The following is a 27,196-nucleotide window of genomic DNA, read 5'->3' as shown; positions in this document are numbered from 1 at the left end:
ACATGTCAGAGATGACATGTGAACTCATTTTTTAATTGATTTTTCTTTGTTAAATGGCATTTTAGTATCCTATATAATAAAAGACAAACATGGTAATTAGCGTACGACCGCTACCCTTCCCATTGGCTAATCAGGGCAATATGCAAATTAAGTGCCAGCCAAGATGGCGGCCGGCAGCCAGGCAGCTTGAACCTAACATGAGGCTTGCTTGCTTCAGTGACGGAGGACTCCAACGTTCCCCACCTGCAGCTGCAGGCCTCTGAGCTGCAACTCTAAGCAACTATGTTACAAATATAGAAGCTAAACAAAACCCCAGAAACCTGCTTTAGTCCATCAGGCTTCAGCCAGCAGGATCGCAACATTGTTTCAAATACAGAAGGTAAACAAAGGCCAGAAACCTGCTTTCAGCAGCGGAGGCCTAAGAGCTGGAGCCAAGCCTCAAAACTAAAGATGGCCCAGAATTTAAAAAAAAGAAAAAAAGGAGCAGTTGGGAGCTTCAGTCACCCGCCAGCCTGAAAACAGCCCCTCAGCCCCTCACCCAGAGTGGCCAGGCACCCCAGTGGGGACCCCCACCCTGAAGGGTGTGTGACCAGATGCAAGCAGCCATCATCCCCTCACCCAGGCTGGCCAGGCACCCCAGTGGGGACCCCCACCCTGATCCAGGCGGCGCCCCAACCCCCACCCCACGGGCCCTGCTCTGTGTGTGATGGGGTAGAGCCATAACCTCCCCATCGGCCCTGCCCTGAATGTGACAGTGGTGGCACCCCAACCCCCTGATCGGCCCTGCTCTATGGGTGATAGAGGGCGGCGCCCCAACCCCCTGATCCACCCTGCTCTGTGTGTGACAGGGGGCGGTGCCCCAACTCCCCTATCGTCCCTACTCTGTGAGTGACGGGGGGAGCTCCTCAACCCCCTGATCAGCCCTGCTCTGTGCGTGACAGGGGGGAGCTCCCCAACCCCCTGATGGGCCCTGCTCTGTGCGTGACAGGGGGCAGCGCCCCAACCCCCTGATTGGCCCTGCTCTGTGTGTGACAGTGGGTGGCACCACAACCTCCCCATCGACCCTGCCTTGAGTGTGACAGGGGGTGGTGCCCCAACCCCCCAATCGGCCCTACCCTGAGCGTGACTGAGGGTGGCATCACAACCTCCCAATCTGCCGTGCTCTGTGCATGACAGGGGGCGGCACCCCAACTCCCCAGTCAGCCCTGCTCTGAGCCCAACCAGGGGCTGCACCTAGGGACTGGGCCTGCCCTCTGCCACCCGGGAGCAGGCCTAAGCCAGCAGGTCGTTATCTCCCGAGGGGTCCCAGACTGCGAGAGGGGCACAGGCCAGTCTGAGGGACCCCCCCCCCCCCCGCTCCCCCGAGTGCACAAATTTTTGTGCACCGGGCCTCTAGTATAAAATAAATATCAAAAATATAGGTCTTTGTTTTACTATGGTTGCAAATAACAAAAAATTTCTATATGTGACACGGCACCAGAGTTAAGTTAGGGTTTTTCAAAATGCTGACACGCTGAGCTCAAAAGGTTCACCATCACTGGGTTAGGGCATGTATTGCTTTTTTAAAAATATATTTTAATTGATTTTGGAGAGGAAGGAAAGGGAGAGAGAGCTAGAAACATCAATGATGAGAGAGAATCATTAATTGGCTGCCTCCAGCATTCCCCCTCCTGGGGATCAAGCCCACAACCTGGGCATGTACCCTTGACCTGAATCAAACCCAGGACCCTTCAGTTCACAGGCCGACGCTCTATCCACTGAGCTAAACCAGCGAGGGCCCAACACGTATTTCTGAAGACAGATGTACTTTCTCATACAACAGTCACATAAACACCTTATTTCACAAAGAAGGAAGGAAGAGGAAGGAAGGAAGGAAGGAAGGAAGGAAGGAAGGAAGGAAGGAAGGAAAGGAGGGAGGGAGGGAGGAAGGAAGGAAAGGAGGGAGGGAGGGAGGGAGGAAAGGAGGGAGGGAGGAAGGAAGGAAGGAAGGAAGGGAAGGAGGGATGGAGGGAGGGAGGGAGGGAGGGAGGGAGGGATCAGAGACTGATTCCTTATCACCTGTAGGCAGTGCGCCTCCCTTTCCTGGGATCATCCCTCTTGCCAAGTCCCTGCCAGCCCAGGTGGCAGCAGGTCTGCCTGCATCTGCCCCGCCTTCCTTCCCTGCTCCCCATAAATCCCACATCCATGAGTTTCTCCAGAAAGGCTGAGGCAGCATTTCTGGTCTCATGCAGGTCCTGCCTGGATGGCAATAACTTGTGGCTGGCACCACCAATGAAGACGGCGCTGGTAATAATAATGCCAGCTTTGTAACTGCCCCCCCCCTCCCTGCCTCAGCCTCTTGGCCTCCAGTCTGCCCAGGCGTGATAGTTGTCCCACAAACCAAGTCCCCTCTTTCAGCTGCCCGAGAGAACCACACGCTCGTGCATCTACTTGAGCCCACACAGTGAAGCCGGTCAGGTGTAGAGGTCATTAGAGGCGAGAAGAAGGTCAGGTGTAGAGGTCATTCAAGGTTAGAAGAAGGTCAGGTGTAGAGGTCATTAGAGGTGAGAAGCCGGTCAGGTGTAGAGGTCATTAGAGGTGAGAAGCCGGTCAGGTGTAGAGGTCATTAGAGGTGAGAAGCCGGTCAGGTGTAGAGGTCATTAGAGGTGAGAAGCTGGTCAGGTGTAGAGGTCATTAGAGGTGAGAAGCCGGTCAGGTGTATAGTTCACTCAAGGTGAGAAGCCGGTCAGGTGTATAGTTCACTCAAGGTGAGAAGCCGGTCAGGTGTATAGGTCACTCAAGGTGAGAAGCCGGTCAGGTGTAGAGGTCATTAGAGGTGAGAAGCAGGTCAGGTGTAGAGGTCACACAAGGTGAGAAGCTGGTCAGTTGTAGAGGTCACAGAAGGTGAGAAGCAGGTCAGGTGTAGAGGTCATTCAAGGTGAGAATGCAGAAAAACAGATTTTCCCCCAAGAGAAATCAGTAGGTTCATTTTCAAAGGGCTCAGATATTTTTAATGTTGGTCGTTGAAAACATCATGAACCACGACAACAGCTTGCCCTGTGTAGGGTGATGCCTAGGGGGGCCCAAGTGCACCCTGAGCTTGCCTCAGGGCACCCACATGGGGTGGATCCTCGTGGTGATGATGGGGATAGTGCTATGCAGCCCTGAGTACCTGCCAGCGGTGTTTGAGGCCCTGACAAGCACTTACAGGTTATGTTCCCCTAATAGACATGATCACCCTCACGGTCAAGATGAGGGACAGGCTCAGACGAACCAGCCAGCTTTCCCAAGGTCTCGCAACCAGTGGTGGCATCGCTGGTTCAAATCCTGGTGGCTGAGCACAGGTGTGCTGATGGCTGTGCGAGACATCGGTACTGACTGGGGATGCTCCACTCAGCTCTGGAGGCTGGGACCAGGCCCAAGAGGGGAAGAGTGCTCCAGGGGCTGAGGGTCCCCAGACCGGGGCCTGAGCACCCCCCAGTGCATCTCCAAGGCAGCAAGGACTGACCCAGCCCCTACCGGCTTTGCTAAATGCTCCACCCATGAGTTTTATTCAGAGCCCTGGATGTGTTTGAAAATATTCCTCTTCATTATTCATATTGTGCCACAAGAATGATATATTTGAAGAAATCATCATGAATAAAGTGGCCAATTTAGCAAGGGGATTTACTGGGAAAATGCTCAGTAAAAAATAGCCACCATATTTTCTGGGAGAGGGAAACAAAAAAAAAATGTGTTTGGGCCTTAATAGTTACAGAACAATGCTCATGGCTGTGGGATTCTATTCAATAATGTTTCCTATCACAGTTCGTGGACAAAGAGAGAAAAATTTGTTCTTAATAATGATAAAAGAGGAAATAAAACAGCTTCGGTTCTAATTAAGCCTACTTGCAGAAAAAGGAGCCGCTCTCTTTTCCCCGTCGTTTCTGGAAGTGTTCGGGGAGGGTGAACATGTGTGCGCATTAAAAATAGAACTGCTAATAATTCTGCGAGGGAACGTTCCGGGTTTGGGAGGCCAGATGGCAGGTGCGAGAGCTTCTTGACTGTTCTCACTCGCTGTGAAACCCGGGGAAAGTTCGCCAGCACGACAAACCTCCATGTCCTCATTCTTAAAATGGGGTTGCTATTATACCCAGCAAAGATAGCCAGCTGCCCTCCCAAATTCATGCTGTGCCTTCCATCGTGGGTCATTGTCCCCGGAAGGGGCCAGCAGTGGGCTGATTCTCTCTCTCTCTCACCCGCTGAAAACAAATCTAAGCATTTGCCAACCACATTGTACGAATACTGTCACTGTGGCCCATTTCAAGCTGTCACCACGATGTCACTCACCGAACCTGGATTTGGGAAGAGACTACAGAGTCTATTCTTTTTTAAAAATGTATATTTTTGTATTGATTTCAGAGAGGAAGGGAGAGGGAGAGAGAGATAGAAACATCCATGATGAGAGAGAATCATTGATTGGCTGCCTCCTGCACGCCCCCCACTGGGGATTGAGTCTGAAACCTGGGCATGTGCCCTGACCTGGAATCGAACCGTGACCTCCTGGTTCAGAGGTCAATGCTCAACCACTGAGTCACGCCGGCCGGGCCAGAGTGGGTCCTTGATCGCACCAGCACAGCAGTGGCCCCATGCGTCCCAGCCCAGCCCAGCCCGTCCTGTGCCCAGGTGTGGCCGTGTGATAATTTCTCAGTGTCTCACTCACGGCCATTGCAAGTCCTTCCCTTTCCACTCACCGCAGGAGGACTGGGAGGCGATGGCAGAGTCCCAGGAGGCAAGAAGCCGGGTGCCCAAGTCACTGCCTGAAGGAAGCTGTTTCCGGAGAGAAACGTCCACCTTGAACTGTTAGGAAATACCCTGTGGGAGCCGCTGTGGTCCAGCAGCTAGTATTTCTCCGACCAACGGACCTGCATTTGGGGAGGAGGATCACAGGCCTTACCTGGGAGAACTCCGTGGGAATCACAGGGCTCAGGGCCAGGCACATGCGGACACGGAGTGTTCTTCCTGTTAGCAGACGTGCCCCAGAGAGAGATGAATTAGAGTCAGACATCATGAGACAGAGAGAACCCATGCACTTAGCTCAGATGCAAACATGCGGCTGTTAGCAAACATCTATGCATTCAGCAAGCACATTTATTGAGCATCTACTCCTTGTAAACATGAGGTAAGTTCTCTTTTCCTTCCACCAGGGACCTGAGCTCCAGTGTGGAGAGAGCCTATGGACACCCATGGCCATGTGAGATGAGGTAGCCGAGAGCTCAGTGACAACAGAAATGGAGCCCAGCCAGCGTGGCTCAGTGGTTGAGCATCGACCTATGAACCAGGAGGAGGCCAGGGGTCCTGGTCAGGGCACATGTCTGGGTTGTGGGCTCCATCCCCAGTGGGGGGCATGCAGGAGGCAGCGGATCAATGACTCTCTCTCATCAATGATGTTTCTATCTCTCTCTCCCTCTCCCTTTCTCTCTGAAATCAATAAAAATGTATTTTTTTAAAAATAGTAATTTATAGTGACCACTCAGGAGCCTTAGCGCAGAGAAGGCACTGGTACCTAAGGGTGGTTTTATTATTATTTCCATTTTACAAACTAAGAAACCAACTCTTGGTAAATGTCAGAGTTGGGAATTGAACCCAGGCGGTCTGAGTCCAGAGCCCACGCGGGGAGGCTCTGGGCAGTCACTCCCCGACAGGGGTCCGGTGGAAGCACACGGTGGCCAGGGGCAGGGTTCCCCGAAGGAGCGGTGGACCAGGCCACGTGAACCTGAGGGCAGACAGGGTCAAGGCCATGGGAATTTGGGAAGGAAGTGGGTGGCCCCGCTGGTCTGGTTTGAGGGTTTGGAATTGACTTCCAAAATCAAAGAACTTGAAATAAAAATTTTTAAAATAAAAACAGACAGAACTTGGATTATTCAGCTTCTTCCCTGCAAACCACCACGCGGCTGCAGCTCCGAGTGGCAACGCGTTCAATGATGAATGCGGGTTCCAGAGACGGAACCGCCTCTCTCCAGGGCTCGGATTTGTGTAAGTTCCCGCTAACGTGCGCGCCGGAAACTGCTCTCACGTCTCCATAGCAATGAGCGGCCTCAAAGCCAGTGCCAGTGCTAATGATTCCGTTATCTCTATTTTATTTCTGGTTCTTGCATCTCAACATTTCCCCGCTCTTGATGATACTTTGACTGATTCCATTGCACTTTGCCAGCCCCACTGAGGTCGGTTCCAGCTGTAAAATATAGAGTGAGACATCTCGAAACACCGTCATGTCAGCAGGCTCATGGGGCGTCATATCATGATCATTTTAAATAACAATTTAAAACCCTGACACCCAGCTCAGGACATGCTGGGTGGAAGTAGCTTCTCCTCATACACCTGGTTCCTGAGGGTTCCAGGTTCAGCGACACTCCAGCCAGGATCACTGGGGAGGGGGTGGGTGGTGGGAGCCCACCAGTGTCTCTTGCTGCTAACCCCCTCCCCCCATCATGTTCATGCCCCCTTTTGTCCCCCCTACAGTCCTGGAGGGAGTCACTGCTTTGCCCCTCGTGGGGCTCCACGCCACTGGAGGTCTGTGCACTTGCCAGCTTGAAGGTCACGTCCCTTGGAACCGATGGTCAGTTAGATCTGGCGGGGGCCTGCACTGCCACGTTACCAAGGCAGGGAGGGAGGACGCTGAAGGGGGAAGATGTCCACACAAAGGACCATAGCTCCTTCCGCTCTAAGGCAGCCTCTCCTGGGCCTGGAGTGGGATGCGGGGAGGGGGGGGGGGCGGGGGCGTGGTGGGGGCGGGGAGTGGGGGGCGGGGTTGTATTGAAAGGAGAGGATGAAAAACTTTTCCTAAAATTAACAAAATTCCCTGGAAGAAGAAATAGCACTTCACATGATCAAACTCTCAGTTATGCATCCCACAATCATTTACTAAAACTTCCCTAGGCATCCTCTGGAAACGGCATGAGAATCTAGGTAAACATAATGGACAGCCCATCCTAGAGTCAAGGGAAAGACCAGAGAATAAAAATAGAGCAGACCTTGACCCAGACCCTGTCATGTGCCAGGCGCTGTCCCAGCACGTGGCTTTATTTGCTGTGCCATCTTCCTATGTGGGTCTGCTTTTGCTATCACACTTCTCAGATGAGGAAGCGAAGGCACAGAGCCATTACGTGCCTTGCCCAAAGGCACAGCTACTAAGTGGCAGCTCTGGAATTCAAGTCCAGAAAGCCAGGCCCTCAACCACTCCTTCCAGTAAAAACTGTCACCCGTCACAGTACAATGGGCTAACTGCTCCAATAAAAGTATATGCAGACATTGAATCTGCAGGTGCACGAAAAGAGGGAACAAAATACTATAAGGCTTTCTCAGAGAGGGAAGTCCTTTTGTCGGGGTTTTGAAGGATGAATAGGAGTTGGACGGGGCAAGAAGTAGAAGACCAAAGAAAAGTTGTATAGGATTGGTGTGGGCTGAGGGGATGGAAGAAAACAGACTAAAAAGTTAATTTGAGGTCAGACGGAAAAAACCTTGTATAAAAAATAAAAACCTACTTATTCTACCAAACTTAATAAGAGCTGATAGCAATCGGTGTTTGAGGTTCTTACCTTGTTTCCTTTCCTTTCCCACCTGCCTCTTATAAGAATTGAAGAAACAACTGAAGAGCTGTTGAGGGTGGGCAGGTCTGTTCTAACACTCTCCACTGCGGAACATAGGGCCCGGCAGGCAAGGTGGCTGGAGAGACCTGCATGGTTTGGGCTCCTGCCACACAGTGGGGCAGAGATGGGCGCGAAATGGCTTCCTATGCGGACTCCGTCTCCCCACTGCGGATAATCAGGAAACCCCAGAAGCTCATAAGATCTGTAACCCAGATCACGAATCCTGAAATAGCCCAGCGTTATTCCTCCACGAGGTTATTTTTAAAATGTACTCGTTAGATGTATTTATACTTGTATCTTTCCATTTAAAAAAAATGAGGCATCTTAAACAGCCAACATGAAATTATATTAATCAAATAGGAATAGAAATTTAAAAAAAAAATGTGACTTTAAACAACCCAGGGTCAGCACAGTTGCTCTGACTGGGCTCAGAAGCAGGCTCTGAGTTTCCCAGTGGCCAAAGCAAAGAGGGAAACTCAGTGTAACTCAGATTGTCTGAAAGCAATGAATAACACTAGTGCCCCAGGGCAGGCGGACTTTCTCCTGGTTCTGAACTCTGAATGAAATATCCCGAGTTCGGTGTTTCCCGGGAAATGCAGGGAGAGCATCATACCGCTCGTAGGAGCCTGGCGTGAAAGGTACACACGTGACATTTAGAGCAGTGGTTCTCAACCTTCTGGCCCTTTAAATACAGTTCCTCATGTTGTGACCCAACCATAAAATTATTTTCGTTGCTACTTCATAACTGTAATGTTGCTACTGTGATGAATCGTCATGTAAATATCTGATATGCAGGATGATCTTAGACGACCCCTGTGAAAGGGTCGTTCGACCGCCAAAGGGGTCGCGACCCACAGGTTGAGAACCGCTGATTTAGAGCAAAGTGCAGGAGAAAGGGGTGTGGTCCCCATCCAGGAGCTTCCTGAGATCCCAGTTTCCCCCCGAATTTTCCCCCTCCACTCACAGTTACTAATGGCTGTGGAAGCCAGCCTGTCGTCTCTGCTCTGGGAAGGGGGGCCTCGGCCACAGGAGGACAAAGAGGCTTCAGAGAGGCGTCATGTGACGACAGAGCCACCAAAGCGAGTGAGGACTTCCCACGCTCGGGAGCGGGTCTAGGGCAGAGTGGGCCCATCCCGGTGCCCAGGCGTGACCGTGGGCGTGGGCAGCTCCTGGGTTTCTCACATGAAAGTCCTGCAGGACAGGTGGGACGGCTGAGCCCAGGCTGCACTCGACCCCAGCCTATATGTGACCCTTCGCCTCTCTGGGCTGACTTTTCTTCACCTACAAAAACAGGGTCCACCTGGAACACCCACCTCTGCCTCTTCCAGCAAGAAAATTCTGGTTTCAGCCCAGCCAGCGGGCCTCAGTGGTTGAGCATCAACCTATGAACCAGGAGGTCAGGGTTTGATTCCCGGTCAGGGCACATGCCCTGGTTGCGGGCTCCATCCCCAGTGTGGGGCGTGCAAGAGACAGCCGATCAGTGATTCTCTCTCATCATTGATGTTTCTTTCTCTCTCTCTCTCTCTCTCTCTCTCTCTCTCTCTCTCTCTCTCCCCCCCTCCCTCCCTCCCTCCCTCTCCCTTCCTCTCTGAAGTCAATAAAAAATGTGTTTATTTTTTAATAAAAAAAGAAAATTCTGGTTCCAGGTAGTGTCCTCCAACTGAGGGCGGAGTTTCTGTGCCAGCGACAGACGAATGAATCCTGGGTGTTTAAACAGAACAACGGTGTTGAGCTTGGAGGCCTGGAAGGGGCGGCGGGGGCGGGGGGGGGGGGCGGGGGTGACAGGGAGAGAGGGTCCCTCTGCCCAGCCCTTCTCAACCCTCTTGATGGGGTGCTTTCCCCCCATATTAGATGTCAGTACCCAATAACCAAAGCCTTAGATAAATAGTCCAGAAACCAAAATGTAAGTTTCGCGCACTCACGGGGTGGCTCACGAGTGACTCTCATGCGCACGTAACGACATCACTTCATGCTGGCGCTGCCTTCCCCACCGTCCTCGGAGCCATCTATCTTCCTAACAAGATGATGTGATCGGTTACCAATTAGTAGCTCTCCGGCTGTCCGCGGAGGCGCCAACTGACCCAGAGTGCACCAGTGAGCGCAGCCCGCACCCTGCTCCTGAGACATTCCACTCTGGCTCTCCACAGCTGGGGAGGCATCCATACCTTTTCTGGGTAAAGGAGTCATCGTTTTGGTGAAATGGGGATCAAGATGCTCATTCTGTCATTAGGTTAGACGGGACAATGTGTAGGAGGTTCCTGGCACATAGTAGGCGCTCAATAAACGCTTCTCCCTTCTTATGGCTGTTACGATTATGACTCATGGTCTCAGGCGTGTTTTCTGATCTAAGCTCCGTGTGTTTTAATTTTTTTAAACCATGACCATAGAGATGTTCAAGGTCACACCGCCCCTGAAAATCCAAGCCTCCCGTGCCCTTGCCCAGGGTCTCCCCCATCTGCCCTGAAGCTCCCATTTGCAGACACCAGCGGGGTGCTGGCCTACTGCACGTCCCTGGTCCCGCGGTCAGCCATGCACTCAGGGTGGCCTCTGGGCCTTGGTTCTGAGGTCCCAGAGCCTTTGACACTTGGAGGAGATAAGAAATGGGAGACTGTGGGGCTGGAGGTGAAAACTATGCCCGTCGCTGACTGGGGCCTCCACCCACAGCTGTGCTGCCGGCCGACCACACCCTGTCTGTCCAGTCTAGTCTAGCTCTCACCGAGGGGCAAGTTAAGTGTCTTCCCGGGGGCAGGCAGTAATCGGGGTTAAATGCTCTAAAACAGACAAGCTGTGAGGGACAGGGACCGACTCCTCTCCCGCCTTGCATGGCCACGCCTCGCAGGGGCCCAACTCATAGTAGGTGCTCGGTAAACCCTCGCTCCGTCTGAACCTGAAATGAGGAGGCACCGGGCTCCGTGGTCTATGCGGTTCTGATGATAGGGATAAAAAAAAGGGGGGGGCACTTTTCTGCAGCAGCAGGCACCACTCCCTATGAAATTCACGTTCAGCACCGGGAAAAAGAGCCCTCCGCACCCGAGATGGCCACGGAGGAAGGAGATAAGGCTCGGAGCGGAATGAACTCCGGCTTCTATTTATGTAGAGGAGCAATCAGACCATCTCGGCAGAACAAGAAAGCGAACGGGAGTGAAGACAAATGGATGTAAAAGCACACAATGCCGCTCCCCGAGTTGCTCCTCGGGCGATGGCCTATTGCAGAAGATTAAAAATGGTTACGTCACACACCCAGAGCCCGCATTGTCACAAAGATTTGTAACTCAATGTTTTCCTGCCCAGGTACCCAGCGAAAGGCTTTCATCTAGGTTTTGATCACGGCAATTTTTTTTCAAAGATATAAACTATATTGAAATATTTAAATTGCTTGTCAAATATAAACTCGCCCCTGTCCTGACACGTTTAAAATATAACGGTGGCTTCAAACATCTCCTCTCCCGATAGGATTTTTTTTAAAGCCGTTTTATAATGCATGCGTCGTGAGGATCAGACTGAAAGGCTGCTGCATTTGTAATATTCACTTTTTCCCCCTCGTCCCCGGGAACTTCCAGAATGTAATTCTGCCCCCAGCTGGTGAAAGCGCCTCTGACATCAGAGAGGAATGGGAAACGCCTAGCTGGCTCCCCCGCTCCTGGACATGCCTGGGGACGAGGGTGCGAGGCATGTGGTTGCAGAAATAACAGTTCATTCCAGAGTGAGCTGCCCCGGCTCCCAGGGGCCTGTCTGTTTGCTCGAGGCGTGCGCCCGGCCTTTCTCTTTGCACAGGAGGACCCGGGAAGAGGGGAGTGCGTGCCGGGGAGGCCCAGAGCTCCCCACTAATGAGGTATCGACCGGCTGGCCTGGATCATTGTCACCGGAGATCAAGCGGACGGAAAGTTAATAAAGATGACTATCCACGCCGCGGCCGCGGCCAAAGGCACGCGAGGAACTCGGGCGTTTTCCTCTTTTCCAGGACGTTTCCTAAAATGTGTCCTGCCTTGGTCATGTCGTTGCAGGAGCCGCGGGACAGGTGTGCCCAATGTGGCACAGAGCCATCCCCGACCCCCAGCAGCCAGTGGGCAAGTTGCCACCCCCAGACCAGGGCAGCAGCAGGACGAGGCCGGACGTGGGCATAGTTAAGACTATGTACGGTCTCTCTTTTTTTTAAATACTAGAGGCCCGATGCACGGAATTCATGCAAGAGTAGGCCTTCCTTTGCCCGGCTGCCGGCACCGGCTTCCCTCAGGGACCCACCGGGGACCCAGGCTTCCCTCGCAGCCCCAGCTTCGTCCGGAAGGATATCCTGTCTAATTAGCATATTACCCTTTTATTATTGTAGATTTTTCTATTGATTTCAGAGAGGAAGGGAGAGGGAGAGAAAGAAACATCAACGATGAGAGAGAATCATTGATAGGCTCCCTACCAGGGATCGAGTCTGCAACCCGGGCATGTGCCCTTGACTGGGAATTGAACCATGACCTCCTGGTTCATAGGTCAATGCTCAGCCACTGAGCCACACCGGCTGGGAAAGATCACCTATGGTATCGATGACTGGCACAGTGTTTATAAATCCCTCTCGGGCCATCGGGCCATCAGCTGCACATTCGTGGTGGGAGGAGAGAGGGAGGAAGATTTACGCCTATCCTGACGGGGTCTATGAAAGGATCGGGGACATGGCCTGCGTGGGCAACACCCCAGCCGGTAGTGAGAGGCAGGAACAGCGGAGGGTTTCAGGTGGAAAGCTCGCTTCAAAGTCGTAACAGCAGGACCCGTGGATGCGCACAAGGATCCTGGCTTTCCTTGTCTGTGTGTCTTCAGAACAACCTGGCTGGCAGGTACCCTGAACGGTGGAGAGGTCATGGCAGAGGGGGGGGTGGGGGGGGGCTTCAGGGTCACTCTGGAGGCCATGTGACTTATCATACCGCTGCCCACCATTTATGAAACTTGCAAAGTCGTGGTCAAGGTAACAGCATGTCTGAAATCCTGGCACTGGATTCTATTCTCTAGGCACGCGGCAGGCTCTCAGAGAATAAAAGGTGTTTTCTCTTCCTGGAGTTTAAGGCGGGGGTCCGAGGGGTTTTCTGTGAGAGGCCAGAGGGTAAATGAGTTAGGTTTCGCAGCCCAAGAGGCAAACTCAAAGACATCCTGCAGGTACTCACATCACAAGAAAAGAAGAGATTTTTCTTCAGGGTTTTGTGGATGGAATTAAAAATACAATGGGGTGTAGTTTTTGGTAATGCAGGTCTACCTACACGTGACAAGAACGGAATTCTTTGGGGGGATAACATGTTATTTAATGGGCCTTCAAAGTTAGCGCTTCCCATCCTCAAGTCAAAAGTTCCCTGTAAAAATCACTCGTCGCTCACAAACTGAGGCGGGGGCTGACCTGGCTGCCAGCACTGCTTTAGAATGAGTCGGCGAGCCCAGCAGCCCCCTCCCGCTCATCTCTGCTGTGAGGGTCCCGAGTCAAACTGTCTGCCTCCGCCCTCCCCCCCAGCCCTGCGGTTTGGGCCTGGCCACTTCAGCTCTCGAGACTCAGCTTCCTTCTGGGTGAGAGAGCCAATGGGGTCTGCCTCGGGGCCTCCTGAGTCCATGTTCAAACCAGGGGCTGTCTTGGTGGTCTTGCTTCATCTCCCATCATCCTGCCCGAGCCTCCTCCGTGCCCTCCCTGGGCATCCCTCACCCACCCCCAAAGGGTCTGGGGGCTGCCCCCCCCGCTGGTGTGGGATGCAGGGTGGACCAGGCACAGTCTCCACCTGCAGAGGGCATGTCCCACACCCTCCAATGGGTCTAATTTGGGGAGAGAGTGACCAGCAACACAGAGGTCGGCATATACTGCAGTGGGGGGTTCAGAGGGCGAGGTCTCTTTAAACTGGAGGAAGGAAGAGGGGCATGAAGGCAGGCTCCCTGGAGGGGGTGGCATCTGAAACAGGCCTTGAAGGAGGAGTCGAGTATACTTTGCGATGTGGCTGAGGAAGGCCATTGCAAGCCAAAAGGGAATAACCATAAGCAAAGTAACCTGGAAAAAACCCATTTCACAGATGGGCAAACTGACCCCCGCCTTTTGCCTCCCGTCTTGCCAGCATCTCCCAGAGGGGCATCCACATGTGAACGCCCTGGGGCGGGTTGCTGCACGCCTGGGTCCCCAGAGCTCAGCCTCGGCCTCTTGCTTTGTTCTCCCTGATCTTCATGGTTTACTTAAGGTCCATTTGCGGAGGCCGGGACACCGTGAGGAAGGGGCCACCTGCACGAGGCTGCATGGGACGGATCCTGATGCTCCCGTCATCAGACCCCAGCTGTGGGCTGTGACCAGTCCCCTCCCCTCCAGCCCCGTTTTCCTCATCGGGAAAACCAGTTACATCACCTGTCCGAGCAGCGCCACCGCTGGTGGCCAAGGTCCAAAGGAGCAGACATACGAAGAGCCTTTGAGAATATGCACATTAGGTAAAATTGAGACATTATTATTATTAATGAACTAGAGCAGTGATGGCGAACCTATGACACGCGTGTCAGAGGTGACACGCCAACTCATTTTTTTGGTTGATTTTTCTTTGTTAAATGGCATTTAAATATATAAACTAAATATCAAAAATATAAGTCTTTGTTTTATTATGGTTGCAAATATCAAAAAATTTCTATATGTGACACGGCACCAGAGTTAAGTTAGGGTTTTTCAAAATACTGGCACTCCGAGCTCAGAAGGTTCGCCATCACTGAACTAGAGGCCCAGTGCACAAAATTCACAAGTGTGGTCCCTAGGCCTGGCCAGTGACAAGGGCTGATCTGTGGGGTGACCACTGGGGCCATTGGGGGGGTGGCTGCTGGTACCTGCCTTGGCCAGCCTGGCACTGCCTGCTCGCTGGCCCTGCCCCCCACTGCTGCCACTGGCCGCATCCCTCTGTGGGGCGACCAGTGGGAAGGCGGCTCCCACTGGCACCTGCCTTGTCTAGCCTGGGGCCTGTGGACGCTCTCCACATGGCTCACTGAGAGTGAGGGGCCCTCTGTCCTCACCAGGAGCAAGGGGCCCGCTGAGGGCTGGAAGCATGTGTGCTCACTCCCTGCCTGACTTGCACTCATGGCCAGCGGTCAGACGCAGCGAGGGAAACGCGGTGTAGGGAGCCAGGGCACCAGGATCACAAAGGTGCTATGGAAGGCAGCCAGGCCACCCTCCGGAACAGGAGGGTCGCCGCCCCTGCCTTCTAGTGCCCCGGGGCTCCAGGCTAAAATCCCGACGCCTCTCCTTTGTTATCCGACCCCCACCCCTTCCAGCCAGGAGCCGTGGGCCCTCCTCTCTCATGGGAAGCCAAACCTTCCCATGCACCCAGGCGTGTGCTTGTGGGGGCCCCGCTGGCTGGACTGGCTCCTCCCTCCCCTCCCTCGCAGCAAAGTCTCTTCTTCCTGCCAGGCCCAGCTCTCCAGCAGCCAGCGCTCTCGGTGAGGGCCTGCGCATCATTCCGCCCCGTCCGTCCGTCCGTCTCCATTCACCGTGAGCTGCTCCCGCACACACCGAGGGTTTGTCTTTCTCACAACAATATGTACTGCACGGAACGTGTGCACTCGGGTGCCTGTGTGAAAGATTGTGGAAATAAGGGAGGGGAAAGAAAGAGAGATGGAGGCAGAAAGGAGGGGAGGAGGGAGAAGGAAGGGAGAGAGGAGAGAGTAACCCACAGGGAGGGAGGTGGGAGGGACGGTGAGGGAGAGGAAGGAACAGGTGATTCTCAGCTCCGGAAGGTTCTTTGTTTGCAGCTTCTCGGGAATGGTGCCGCTGACTTCAGAGACCCGTTACCTTTCCCTGGCACGGTGCTCTCTGCAGTACTTTCTCTTTGTTCTGTGTGTTTTTTCAGAATCACACAAACTTTCAATGTCCCTCACTTTGCGTCAGACAAAGCCCCCTCCACTGCAAAAACTTCCCTCGCAAGCTTGTCTCAAACTTCCCAAGTTGTGTAATCACCCGGCGTCTTTGTTCTCGAGGCGAGTGCACATAAAGAATCAAAGAAGCGGGCGGCCCAGGAACGTTCCAGGCTATTACTGTAACAATCCAATTACAATGCCTATCAAACTTAACTTCACAGGTTATAGCTCCTAATTGCCTGACAAAAATTGACACTTCAGTCGCAACAGCATAATATCATCAGAGTCCAAATTAAATTTGATCGTGGGCAGAAAACGATGCTATCAGGCGAAGGCACGGAGACGGATCAACTCGCGCGATACCGGGGATCAGAAATGCGAATTATTCATTAATGGCAATGCGTTTCCGATAATGGAAATGACACAGCTCAGGCGGCTTCGTAAAAACACTATTAATTACACAGATGATAGACCCAACAAGCCGTGGAAGCCAGAGGGCTGGTGTGCGTGTGCAGGTGAGGGCTGGTGTGCGTGTGCAGGTGAGGCCTGGTGGCGTGCGTGTGCAGGTGAGGCCTGGTGGCGTGCATGTGCAGGTGAGGCCTGGTGGTGTGTGTGTGCAGGTGAGGGCTGGTGTGCGTGTGCAGGTGAGGCCTGGTGGTGTGCGTGTGCAGGTGAGGCCTGGTGGTGTGCGTGTGCAGGTGAGGCCTGGCGGCGTGCGTGTGCAGGTGAGGGCTGGCGGCGTGCGTGTGCAGGTGAGGGCTGGCGGCGTGCGTGTGCAGGTGAGGGCTGGCGGCGTGCGTGTGCAGGTGAGGGATGGCGGTGTGTGTGTGCAGGTGAGGGATGGCGGCGTGCGTGTGCAGGTGAGGGCTGGCGGTGTGTGTGTGCAGGTGAGGGCTGGCGGCGTGCGTGTGCAGGTGAGGGCTGGTGTGCGTGTGCAGGTGAGGCCTGGTGGCGTGCGTGTGCAGGTGAGGCCTGGTGGCGTGCGTGTGCAGGTGAGGGCTGGCGGCGTGCGTGTGCAGGTGAGGCCTGGTGGTGTGCGTGTGCAGGTGAGGGCTGGGGGTGTGCGTGTGCAGGTGAGGGATGGCGGCGTGCGTGTGCAGGTGAGGGCTGGCGGCGTGCGTGTGCAGGTGAGGGATGGCGGTGTGTGTGTGCAGGTGAGGGCTGGTGGTGTGCGTGTGCAGGTGAGGGCTGGCGGCGTGCGTGTGCAGGTGAGGGCTGGCGATGTGCGTGTGCAGGTGAGGGCTGGGGTGTGCGTGTGCTCAGATAAGGTCTGGCGATGTGGCTAGCGACGAGTAGCAGCAGGAGCTGGCGCACCTCCCTGAGGACCGTGCTGACGCATGAGCCCAGTTTACTGGCCGTCGCTCTGGGAAGCATCTTTCTCCAGGGCCCATGTCCCAGGACAATTAAGAAAAGAATCTGCCCGGCCAGTGTGGCTCAGTGGTTGAGCTTCGACCTATGAACCAGGAGGTCACGGTTCGATTCCCAGTCAGGGCACATGCCGGGTTGAAGGCTTGAGCCCCAGTGAGCAGGGAGCGTGCAGGAGGCAGCCGATCAATGATTCTCTCTCATCATTGATATTTCTATCGATCTCTCCCTTCCTCTCTAAAATCAATAAAAATATTTTTTAAAGAAATCTTCATTAAAAAAAAAAAGGAGAAGAGGAGGTACAGATCCTCTATCGCCGTAGAATGTGCTGACGTGGCCCGTCCCATGTTGGCCCCTAGCAGGCTGAGCTCTATCGGCACCTGCATAGCACAGAGTGGCCTCGGCCAGAAGCCCCATCCGTCCCCTCTCCGAACCTCAGGCACCTTAGCTGGAGCCCGGCCTGTCAGCGTCCGCCAGGGGTGTACACAGCTTGCGGGTCCCCTTGTGAGAACACAGAGGGAGGCCTCAACCAGGGAGACCAGGTCATCCCCCGGACCCCTCGCGAGGTTTTCCCGATCTATAAATGGAGAGGGTTAAACCAGCACAGAGCACAGCATACAGAAGACGTTTAATGGTTGTGGTGTTTGCTGGTTTTCATGAATAAGGCCTAAGACTCTCAGAATTCCTATGGAAGGCCCCCGAGAGGGGCTGGCAGAGCTGATGGTCATGCGCGTGACTGTTTAGGTTTTTGGCAGAATGATCTCTGATCCCAATTTTCAAGGGATGGAAACTAGGCAGATATGGAGTTTTAAGTGGGAGGCAGGGGGGAATGAATGAAACAGCCTCAGTACATTTTAATAAAACAGCATGATGTAATACAGGTAGTCATTAAAAATAATGGTGGATCGCCTTAATCGGTTTGGCTCAGTGGATAGAGCGTCGGCCTGCAGAATGAAAGGTCCCAGGTTCGATTCTGGTCAAGGGCATGTACCTTGGTTGTGGGCACATCCCCAGTAGGAGGTGTGCAGGAGGCAGCTGATCGATGTTTCTCTCTCATCGATGTTTCTAACTCTCTATCCCTCTCCCTTCCTCTCTGTAAAAAATCAATAGCATATATATTTAAAAAATAATAATGGTAGGTCCATCAACAGATGCATAGGTAATGGGTGGTCTCTCCGTACAATGGAATGTTATTCAGCCTTAAAAAGGAAGGACATCCTGGCATGTGGTACAACGTGGACGAAGCTTGATGATATTGTGCTGAGTGAAGTAAGCCAGTCACAGAAGGACAAATATTGCATGATTCCGCTAATACGTGGTACCCAGAAACAAAAAGTAGGCTGGAGGTTCCCAGGGGCTGGGGGAGGAGGGATGGGGAGTTAGGGTTCATGGGGACAGAGTTTCGGTTTTGCAGGATGATGAGGTTCTGGAGATGGATGGTGGTGATGGTGTGCAACAGTGTGCACCTAAAGATGGGAAGGTGGTAAACTTATGTGTAGTTTAGCACACTAAAGGCAAACATTGCAGGATTTTTAGAAACAGGAAAAATGCAATGTGTTCCATGCAAATAGCAGAATGGCATCAACCATGAAAACACATGTGCAAGGGGAGGAGGACGCCAGTGTGAGAGCCACTGCGTGGTGGGGACGGGATTATAATCACTTTATGATTTTAAAATTATTTAATGTTTTCTCATTTTCTTCTAAAATTCTTAACAACAAAATAAAAATGCCAAAGGAATAACTAGCAGGGGAAAGGAGCAAAAATACAAATACATCTGAATGAGATGGACAAAGTAGAGTCAGGGCTGTGTAAGGTTTCTGATACAGAAGGATACAGAGCTCAGTCAGTGCCAATAGCCTCTAATAGGTTCCTCAGGATGATAATGATGGTGATGATGGTTATGATGGTGATGGTGGTGATGATGGAGGTGATGATGGTGATGATGGTGATGATGATGATGATGGTGGTGATGATGGTGGTGATGGTGGTGATGTGATGGTGATGGTGATGGTGATGATGATGGTGATGGTGATGGTGATATAAGTGGGCTGTGCATCAATAGATTAACTAGATTAGAAATAATTCTAGAACATTAATTTAATGCTGAAACATGAGGAAGATGGAATATCTAGACAGAGACTCAAAGAGACACCAGACTAATATGGTATGATTCCATGTATATGAGGTACCAAGAGGTTGGCCATGAAAGTCGGGGGGGGGGTGCACATGTGTGTATCTACGTTGAGCTGGAAATTCAGCCTGATTCCCAGCACACCATAAGCGAATCGGCTGTCTTCTGGTGGCCTCACTATCCCTGTCTATGGAATGAAAAGTCTGCACCAGGAATCTCCAAGCAACTTTTTGGCTCTAACAGACGTTTCCAAATGGGTGAAGTTTATCAGCCCTTTAGAAGTTAGGAAAAAAGGTAGAAATAATCCAACATTGACACTCTAACAGCCTCCTGTTGCAAAAGGATTTCCATGAATGTTATTTTTAAATTAATCGGATGCATATTGCAGTGCTCACAATAAATATATGAATACAAACAAGAGGAAAGCATGTAAATATATAATTACATTATGCACATTATATAAATGTCATATAAACTCAGAGAGGGTAGAAACAAACCATGACTACAGATAATCATGAATAAATAACTTGTTATGCTGAGCTGTTTCTTGAAGCACAAGCTTGCATTATGGAAAATGACTTTCCTCACCCCCCTCTTCTTGGTTGATTTTCATGTAGGTCTTATCCGCCACAGAAGCCTAACAGTGGTCCAGCAGCAGTCAATGCAGTTGAGAATTTCAGAAGACGCAAAAGCCCAGTTCTTTCAAATTCACACGAGTATCTGAGTAGAACGCCACTGTCACGGAATTGAACCAAGGAGCCCATGACGAGGGCAGAAGGGCCTTGGAAGACGCTGAGGGTACAGCGGAGAAAGGCGGGGGCGGGCAGTGAAGCAAGGTGTTGACCATTCACAATACATAACCGAGGTCAGCTTCCTCTGGTGCCATGACAGCCTTGAGCGCAGTGAGCTTCCCTGATACGCAGGAAGTTGGAGCGATCAGGGGCTGTGTGAGGAGGTGGGCACCTGGGCTGACTGAGAGGCGGGTCCGAGGGAATTCCCCCGCTCTTGCTCATCAACTGATGCCACGAACACCTGGGAAGCTGGGGAAGCTGGACCACGCAGGGGCATCTCTAGATCTTGCAAGACTCGTTGCGGGGGAAACGCCAGTGGTTGCAAATGGGGGGATGGGATGGCATTGCAAGCAGAGGGCGCCCACGGGTTCTCACACGTGGTGCTGGCTGTCTGAGGGTGTTGGAGCATCCACTGGCCATTCCCCCTCTCAATGTGATGTTAAGGACAAGCAATGGTTCTGTGCTTCAGGGGTGCTCACAAAAGTTGGGGAAGGCCAGATGCCAGAGAAAGAGGGGTGGTGCCTTGCTGTGGCTTTGTGTCAGGTTTATCGGTTAAAAATTGATCAACTAAAGTGAACCCTTACCTGGTTTTCTGGACACTCCAAGGCTAATAATTGATCTTACCGCACTGGCGTGACTGGTCCTCCAGGAAGGAGAAGGGAAATCTTTGGAAGAGGTTGTTAGGAACTGAATGTCTGTCCTCCTGTGGTGTGATAGTTAGAAGGGAGCCTTTAGGAGGTAATTAGGGTTAGATGACTTCCTGAGGGTGAACCCCATGATGGGATTAGTGTCCTTATAAGAAGATGGAGAGGAGCGGTCCATCAGGCAAGGACACAGGGAGAAGGCAGACATCTGTGAGCTAAGAACAGGCCCTCGCCGTGCACAGAATCAGCCAGCTCCCTGGTCTTGAACTTCCCACCCTCCAGAACTATGAGAAAGTAAATGTCCATTGTTTAAGCCCCCAAGCCTACGGCATTTTGTTATAGCAGCCCGAGTGGACTAAGACAGATGCAACGACTCACCAGATTTACTTACCAACTGAATAGCGATGATGATAATTGGTTGAATTGTGTCCCTCCCTCCAAAAAAAGCTGTATTGGGCCCTAACCCCGGGCACCTCAGAATGTGACCTTATTTGGAAATAAGGTTCTTGCGGATTGTCGGATTGTCGAGGTAAGATGAAACCATCAGGGTGGGCCTTAATAAAAGGGGGAAATTGGGACACAGAGCCAGAGGGAGACCGTTGTGTGAAGACGAAGCAGATAACAAGGTGATACATCCTCAAGGAACCTCCGCCAACCCCAGGAGTTTGGGAGGGGCAGGGAACAGATTGTCCCTCAGCCTCAGAAGGAACCAGCCCTGATGACACCTTGATCTCAGATTTCCAGCCTCCAGACCTGCGAGTCATTAAGTTTCTGCTGTTTAAGCCCCCTTGTTGGTGGTGCGTTGTCATGGCAACCCCAGGAGCTAAGTCAGTGGTGATGGCAAGGATGGCGACACCAAAGCCAAGGCCAACGCCAACACAGACCATGACGGTTGTACTTGAAGCTCATCAAGAGCACTACCACCACCATCAAAACCACCTGGAGCCAGTGGCGTCGTCTCTCTGCTCTTCATTTTCACCTTGGCACAAGGATGACGTGACACCTGAGCAGGTCGCCACCTGCCACAAAAATTACGGGAAATAACATGAGCACCTGCCCAGGCCACGCCCTTAGTACACATGTCACAACTACTAACTGTTACGTTTTCTAAAAATATTTTTTATTGATTTCAGAGAGGCAGGGAGAGGGAGTGACCGATAGAAACATCAATGATGAGGGAGAATCATTGATCGGCTGCCTCCAGCACGCCCCACACTGGGGATGGAGCCTCCAACCCAGGCACGTGCCCTGACCAGGAATCGAACCGTGATCTCCTGGTTCATAGGTCTACGCTCATCCACTAAGCCATGCTGTCCGGGCTACATTTTTATTCCAGAGTTCCCACTTTATAAACCCTTAGCAGAGACATTTCCTAATCCTCCATCCATCGTGTGCCCAGCAAACTGCTATTCTTACTACCCTCCCCTCTGCAAGAACAGGGCAACAGCAATGTGGGAGAGGCCTGGCTGGATGCCCCATAAATTGTTGCTCCCTAACCCAACCTGGAGTGAGGGCCTCCCCCCGCCCTCAACTCTTTCTTTAGCCCCTTGAGTCTTGCCTAGCCTGGAGAAAAATGTGTGCACCACCTAAGCCATTGAACATGTAGGTTTTATACCCTAAACAAAGATAACACTAATGAATTCACCGTCAACCTTTTCAGCCCTGTGATAGCAAAAGATTTTCAGTCACTTTAGCCTGAGTTACATCTGCACCCGGGGTCATCCGGAGAAAAGGACAACACATTAATCTTTGTCCCCCTGGTGTTGAGCCACCTCACAAATAATCCATCGCATGGCACGCAGCGATACTCAAAACCTTAAAACGCCATCTATCTGGTCCCCAATTAAAACATAATCTTTTTAAGCTGCCAATACCCACTGACCAGATCAATAGAGGGGACGATTATGAATGGCATTTGCTAGTGATCTGGTCGGACAGGGAATGGATCACTGTTGTCATATCCGGGGTGGGGAGGAGGGGGGCGAACAGTGGACGCCCTGGAAATGGCCAGAGAGAGGGAAGGTTGCCGATAACCTGGCCCTCCCCCTGGTTTAAGTGATGTGGAATCCTGTCCTCCGGTTACAGCCATGGAGGTGGTGTTTGTAAAATTCCTGTCAAGCCGCAGTCGAGTTCATAGGACAGGAATGAAACATCCATCCAGCATTCAGGGCGGATTTGGGATGTGCGTCTTCTGAGCCTGGTGCTGGGCAAAGTGGGGACACTTGTGAGGTTGTCACTCGGGGTGGGGTGTGTGATGATTCAGAAACCCTCGCTCTTCCTTTGATCCCACCTTCGACACATGAGAAAATGAGGCTGGGAGATGGTGTGGGCTTTCCCACAGGTGGGAGGGGTCTGCACTTGCCCTCAGGGCTCTCACAGCTAAGGGTCCCCATCCTTTCAGGTATGGAGGTCAGTTCCCCTGGGCCTAGCAGCGTCTGCACCCACCGCAGCCCGGAACTTTTCTCCAAATGCAGGCCCTGCAGAATGAGGAGAAGAGATGTGGCCGAAGCATAACTCCCATGAGCCAGTGAGAATGAACTACAACGCCCTTAAAATGAATGAAACCACTGTCCTCTGGTCCCCAGGAGGCTGGATTGATTGGCTGCTGCAGTCTCATAAACTGGCCCCTCCCCTGCCATCTCTTTGAGATCTCCGCTCCTCCCATTTTGGATGCCACCCTGGTGTGGGAGGGGCTGCGGGAGGGAGACGAACAGCCAGTGGGCATCCCCACTTAGCAGGCGCCATGGCACAGGTGACTGTGCAGAGGGAGGTGATCCGTGTGCGAGCTTCCCCGATCCCCCCACCCCAGAGCCAGTGAGGAGCGGAGCCCATTTCTGGAAGATGGTTCCAGACCCCAGTGGGGGTGAGAAAATGGACCATGAGAGCTACTGGGGGTCACGCAAAATGGATCATTTTCATTGTTTTTCAAGAGCTGCAGTTCCAGATGAACATGATTTACTCAGTGGTTTAAGTTGCTAAGGTCTGTGGCTGTGATTGTTTTCATGGGGATTAAGATGTCAAACGGGTTCTGGCTGTGGGGCTTCTGGGTGGCCCCTTGGACTTCAGGGCGGCCCTCAGGACAAAGATGGGCAGCCACGTGGTTGGGGCGGGGGACTGTGTCCCAGGGGGATGGTTTCCCTAAGGAGGTGCCAATAGATGTGGGTGAGTGACTCTCCCAGGGTCACACCAGCCAGCCCCGAGTTCTGCTCCCTCTGGGATCTCCATTCTTTTCCAGGGGCGACTTCCTGCCCCCTCTGGCCACCCCGCTTTGTGAAAACACCCAGGGGAGTGAACAGACCCATCTCATGAGAGACCCTTTAAAACATAAGGCCCTGCACCCTCAGTGGCACATTCCCAGCCCATGAGGACAAAGGAGGGAGGGCCTAGCTTTCAGTTCTCCTTCCTAAGAACGAGATTTATGTCCCAAAGGCCCAGGCATGTCCCTGTGGTCTCATTGACCCAAACTGACGGGAGCCCACCCATTCGAGCTGCTGGGTCAGGCAGCAGGGGCAGGTGGGCCTGGGGCAGCCACCACCGCGTCTGCTGCAGACACGCTGCGGGGAGGTGTCGGAGAGGCCTCGGTGCTGATGAGTCACCAGAAATTAATGGTAAAATATGGAACATATGCGGCCATTGCTCTGCGTGCTGCTGAAATGTCTGAAAGCACCCAGCTATTTCATTAATAGGAGTTTAAATACTGTTGTTTCTGCTTCACAAACAGGTTAGACATGAAAGAGAGTCTTGGGCCTTAAAGGAAACGCCACACACACACACACACACACGCACGCACACATTCACACACAGTCACACACACCCACACACTCTCACATATGCACACACACATTCACACTCATACACACACACAATCACACACGCTCACACACTCTCACATACACTCGCTCACACGCATTCACACACTCATTCACACACACACCAATTAATGCTCAGAAATAGAGCAAATAAAAACCACTGTGTATACCATGGAATTTTTTAATGTAAACAAAAATCTTTTAAATCACATCTAATCTAATTTATTTTTTAAATACCGAATGGTGACACAAACGTATAACTACTGAAACGTTAATGTGCAAAATAGAAACAGTTCAACAACACAATCATGAAGAAATGATTTTGCACAGCTGCATTGTCTCACTAATTTTCAAGGGGGCGGGTGTCGTTTGCATGGTGTCTAATATATTCCTTAATGGCATTGACTGGGAGCTCGTGAAGGAAAGACCAAGCCAGTACGCCTCTGCATCATCTCATTAATCCGACCTGCCTGGGAAGGAGGTGCTAGTGCCACTTAGGAATTAAAAACTATCCCCATTTATGAATGTGCTGAACAGCTGGACCGTAGGGGAGTTCCTGTGATTTCCTAAGACATCCGGGTAATGCATGTCAGCTCCAGGGTCGGCTGGTCTAACCCCCAGGCCGCCACGATGGAATTCTCCAAAGCTCATTCAGCTAGACTTGGATCCTGGGTTCATTCATTTGCTCAAGGGCTTAATAAGTGAGTGAGTTCTGTATTCCCACCAGGCACTGTGTCAGGCTCACTGGGAGCCACTGGGGGAAAGTGAGGCAGGAAGACTTTGTTCTGACATTTCATTTTTCCAAAGCACCACAACTCAATACAAGGGGCAATTCAATAAGGTCGTTCGGGGTACTGATTTTAACAATACATTTTTTTGAAAATACCATCTTATCACCAAAAAAAAAAATGTTACTAGGCACTAATATATGGGTATACAATCATTTGCCATATTTGGCTGTTACTGGAAATGTATGTTGTTTTCACAAGTTTCATATTGTAAATACTATTGCATTAAATAATCCTATATAATAAAAGCCTAATACAAAATCAAACGAACAGTGAGACAGGTGAAACAACCTGTCACTATGACATGCACTGACCACCGCGGAGGAGACACTCAACGCAGGAGTTGCCCCCAGCCCACAGACCCCAGGCCAGCCAAGGTGGGTGCCAGAGGGCCCCCCCCCAATTGTCTCACCAGTAGCCCCGCAGATTGGCCCTGATCACTGGCCAGGCCTAGGGACCCTACCCATGCACAAATTTTGTGCACCGGGCCTCTAGTTTATAAATAATTGCCAACTAACTATAGCTGCCTAGGTAGAAAAGATAACTAGACATTTAATCACAGTCAAAGGATGGGAACAGCTCCCAGGCTCTTAAAGATTTGAGTCCCGCAGTCACAGGGGAGGGTGCCCATTTCTGCCCATGGAGTCCTTTGGAGCAGAGCCATGGCTTTAAGTCTTTGGGGTTTGTTGTAATGTACCTTCATAAGGGTTTACTCTAGGGTTTAGTTCTAAGCATAAGTTCCCTTGAGTGATAATCATTACTGGTAGAAGGACTAGCACTGTTTCTTTTTTTTGGTTGTTTTTTGGGTTGTTTTATTTTTAAATATATTTTATTGATTTTTTACACAGAGGAAAGGAGAGGGGTAGAGAGTTAGAAACATCGATGAGAGAGAAACATCGATCAGCTGCCTCCTGCACACTCCCTACTGGGGATGTGCCCGTAACCAAGGTACATGCCCTTGACTGGAATTGAACCTGGGACCCTTCAGTCCACAGGCTGACACTCTATCCACTGAGCCAAACCGGTTAGGGCTAGCACTGTTTTTTAAGAAAGTCGCTGACATATGCCCACCTCAATGAGTGACATTGCCAGGTCAACCGAGTTATTTGTCAGGATGGAGTTCGAAGGCCTTAGAGGTGACCTTCACCGGGTGCAGTGGGACTGGCCGGGTCTGTGCCCGGGGCCAACACTAACGAGGCCTGGCCTTCTCAGGGGTGTGTCTACCTCCCCTTCCGGTGGCCAGAATACAGAACGTGACAGATACATAAATTAACAACAAAAAAGACTCTCCTATCATGTCAACATCAGCTATGCAATGCCTGCAGAGTGACACAAGTTATTTTGCAGGCCCCTCCCTGCCTGTGGCGGGCCATGCGCAGCACCTGGGGCCTCCCAAGGACAGACCAGCACGGAGCAGGGGCTGGAGGGGTCAGCTCCCCTCTGGGCCAGAACTGCCACCTAATGTGCAGTCTTTCCTGGCGAAGACCCTCCTCTATTTCTCTGTGGAGACAGGTGTCTTGAGAGCTCCACCCGAACCCTAATTCCCTTAAGAAGGCAGACCCTTCCGCTACTGCATAAAGCAGGGAGGGGCAGCTGTGGCCCAAGGTCAAATCTCCCTGCCCACGGCCTACTTCAGTGGGGGCCAAGAATGACCTTCACGTCTTTAAACATAGAATCAAAAGAATAAGAATATTTTTTGACACTGAAAAATGACATGAAATTTGGATTTCAGTGTTCATCAAATAAAGTCCGATTGGTGCACAGCCACGCCCACTCATTTGCATTCCGTTCAGGGCTGCCTTCTGGGGAACAAGGCAAGGCTGAGTCCCAGCTACCAAGACCAGGTGGCCCTCACAGCCTAAAACCTGCACTAGCTGGCCTTCTATGGGAAAAGTTTGGCCCCACCCCCCAATAAAAAGATAGGAAAGAAGGGAGGGAGGGGCCCCTGTATCATTAAGAAGCCCTCAGGCACCCTTTTTCTTGATATTTTTTACTCTACCCTTCACTTTTAAAAAATAGACACATTCCAGACATTGCAAACAGAGCATTTCAGAAAGAGGAAGTTGTAGAAAAAAGAATAAAAAAAGCAAATGCAACAAATGTTATGTTTTTAACATGCAAAACAAAACACAAACACGCGCTCTAAAATCGCCAAAATGATCGCAGGGAGCCTTTGGCGAGGTCAGTTATGACACAGGCTCACCTGGCCGGCTCTGCTG

The sequence above is a fragment of the Myotis daubentonii genome, chromosome 1 (assembly GCF_963259705.1).
Source record: "Myotis daubentonii chromosome 1, mMyoDau2.1, whole genome shotgun sequence".
NCBI classification, from domain to species: domain Eukaryota; kingdom Metazoa; phylum Chordata; class Mammalia; order Chiroptera; family Vespertilionidae; genus Myotis; species Myotis daubentonii.
This window is presented reverse-complemented; position numbering follows the sequence as displayed.